At 47.5% G+C, this 2,931-nt stretch overlaps 1 pseudogene; it reads left to right on the top strand.

Annotated features, from left to right (window-relative positions):
* The first annotated feature begins 375 nt into the window (after nucleotides 1-375).
* LOC103003833 (transmembrane protein 125-like) lies at nucleotides 376-865 on the top strand (annotated as a pseudogene).
* The last annotated feature ends 2,066 nt before the right edge of the window (nucleotides 866-2,931 follow it).

The raw sequence follows: 2,931 nt of genomic DNA, 5'->3' as shown, positions 1-2,931 counted from the left end.
GAGTGAACTTGGCTAGTTCCTTCTAAGTTGTATTTATGCCCTGCAGAGGGATAATAGTAAGAGACTAAGGGCTGTTAACAAGCTTTGGTATCTTACAAAGAGGCCCTTATTTCCTGTAGTGAAAACAGAGAGCTATTCAACAGGCTGAAGATCTAATAGAGTTGCAGGGCTTCAGAGACATTTGAATGATCACCCAGTGTTCTGCTTTGTTATGCCAGAGCCAGGGTGCTGGCTGGGAAAACCTGGGGCCCTGAGACATAGGATGGGGATATCTTGATACTAGTTCTGCATTTGTCCATGAACCTTCTGGGCTTCAGAGGTGGACTACCTTCCTGAGAAAGAGCTATCACTCTTACTGAAGGCCTTGTGGCCCGCATGGTGCTGCTCTCCCCCACCAGCAGCTGCTTGAGCAAGTAGCAGCTGGTAGTTGGCACTGTGCTCTGTCTGCTGGCTCCTCTGGTCCTGGTTAAGCAGCTGATGAGCTCAGCTGAGCAGGACATGAACTGCATGTGTCAGCTGCACAGCTGTGGAGGTGATGATGCCCTCATGGTGCTGCTTGGTGGCCTTGTCTACTGGTCACCATCCTGGTGCTGGCTGGCCTGGCCACTTCCCCTGCTTGGCCGCTGGCTGCCATGTTGTCAGTAGGCATTGCTCTGGTTGCCTCAGGCTCGCTCTTGCTGCTGGGTTTGCTGCTGTATCAAGTGGGTGTGATTGGACACTGCCTACCCTTCTGTGTGGGTGCCCGGGTGCCCGCCCACCCCCTGCTGCCCAAGGTGACCACCACAGTGGCAGTGGAAGCATCTTTAGCATCTCACGATGGTTGTCTGCTGGCCAGTGTCATGCAACCACATCCAGCCTCATATGACCTAGCCAGAGCCCTTCTTTCCATCACCTGCCTCAACATCCTGAGTGTTTTGTGTGTGTGTGTGTGTGTGTGTGTGTGTGAAGAAGATGGTGAGCATATTTGAGTAGGTGCATATCCCAGGACTGTATAGCCCTCTGGTGGGATTGCATGATGTGTGATTCAGAGCCTATGGGTACCTACACATTCACACCACAGAAAGGTGAATGTCTCCTTGGAACCCCAGTTTTTGTCCATGGAACTGTGAGAGTCTGCCTGTCTGCTGTACATGGAGTCTCTAGGCCAAGAAGTATCTGGGATCCCTGAAATGTCTTGACTCCTATTACCAACACTAGTCAAATCCAACCCTGCCTTGTAACACCCATCAGGAATTTCCACAGGAGTGACTATCTGTCCACACCAGAGACTGCACCAAGGACCCTTCACTGAGAAGAGTAACTGGTGGCTAAGTGGAAAGAACATGGGCTCTGGAATGTGACAGGTCAGGATTAGAATCTTTCCTCTAACACTTACCAGCTGGGGAACTCGGACAAGTGACTAACCTTTCTGAGCCTCAGTTTCTTGAGGGTCGTGGTCATGGTCCTGGTTGTGGTAATTAATTGTGAGGATTGAATGGCATCACGCATGGAAGGATTGGACACGTGGTAGATGTGCAATAAGAATAGTGGCTGTTGAAACAAAAAAACAAGATAAACAAATGAAAAACTCTCCTCCCGAGGAGACAGGTGATCCCCTTCTCCATTTCTTGCTTCAGGCTGATACCTGGTAAGGCCCAGGATTACCATATTGGGCCTCAAAAAGAAGGAGAGAGACTATATACAATGAATGAGTTGAAAGAAATAGCTAATAAGTACTTGAGCCAGGAGAACACCCCTGTGACGGGAATTTGAAGATGCTTCATTAAAGAGGCCAGAATGTAAGATTATGTAAGCAAGTATTCTTGATGTGGGACAGTTAACTGACTTTCCTGGGACAAGGCATATCTTAGCCCGGACCTTAGGAGACGAAGTAAACTCACTGCTGCAGTGGCTCTTGGAGACCTAAGAAAAATGATGGCCAACATTAAATGAAGTAGAAACATCTGAGTTATGGTATCTAACGTTAAAGGCAGGAATAAAGAGGCTGAGGGAAGCAGGCATACAGCAGTGGATATATTATCTGAGGCCAGAAGATCTGGCAGATGAATGTGTTCCACAGAGGGAGCCAGAGGTCACATTATTCTCCAAGGCCATCATCAAGATGCTGGTGACAGGGACACTAGTATCAGATATTCTGTAGAGCCTCCTTTGCAAGCCAGAGCTGATGGTAGGAAAAGCAGATACAGTCTTTATTTATTTTTTTTAAACATCTTTATTGGAGTATAATTGCTTTACAATGTTGTGTTAGTTTCTGCTTTATAACAAAGTGAATCAGCTATACATATACATATATCCCCATACCCCCTCCCTCTTGCGTCTCTCTCCCACCCTCCCTACCCCACCCCTCTAGGTGGTTTCAAAGCACCGAGCTGATCTCCCTGTGTTAATGCGGCTGAAAAGCAGCTACAGTCTTTAGAAACCAGGTAGCAAAGTTAGGCACCAGATGCCAGGAGGCCGCAATTACTCTAAAGATCAGCAAGGTCAAAGGGGCAGCCGGATGAGCTTGACTCACAGGGAGCGGTTAAAGATGTTTAATGGAACATGGCGTCCCTGGGAGCAAGAGTGCTGTTCAATAACTATAACCAAAAAAAAAGGAAACAAAAGAGGAGCAGGAGGCTGAGGATTAAGGACAATCTCCTCAGTAAAAAGTAAAAATCTCTTGCTCAGTTCCCAAGCGTGAGCCAATTTTCAGATATTGAACCCATAACATCCAAACAGTGGGCGCACCTCACAATGAAAGAAGTGAGGTAAAGTCAGATGACCTTGGGAGCCACTGGTTATATCACATAGTGTACCGGCCAGCCCCACAGAACTCTGGAACAGCCTCTAGAAATCCAGACAAAGTGTCAGTTCAGAATTTATAGGGAGCCATTCTCAGGATGTAGTGTATTCATTAAATCAGAGACCTCTCTGTGATGCTGTGTCCCCGAG

Source organism: Balaenoptera acutorostrata, chromosome 2, assembly GCF_949987535.1.
Source record: "Balaenoptera acutorostrata chromosome 2, mBalAcu1.1, whole genome shotgun sequence".
Lineage (NCBI taxonomy): Eukaryota > Metazoa > Chordata > Mammalia > Artiodactyla > Balaenopteridae > Balaenoptera > Balaenoptera acutorostrata.
This window is presented reverse-complemented; position numbering and strand designations above follow the sequence as displayed.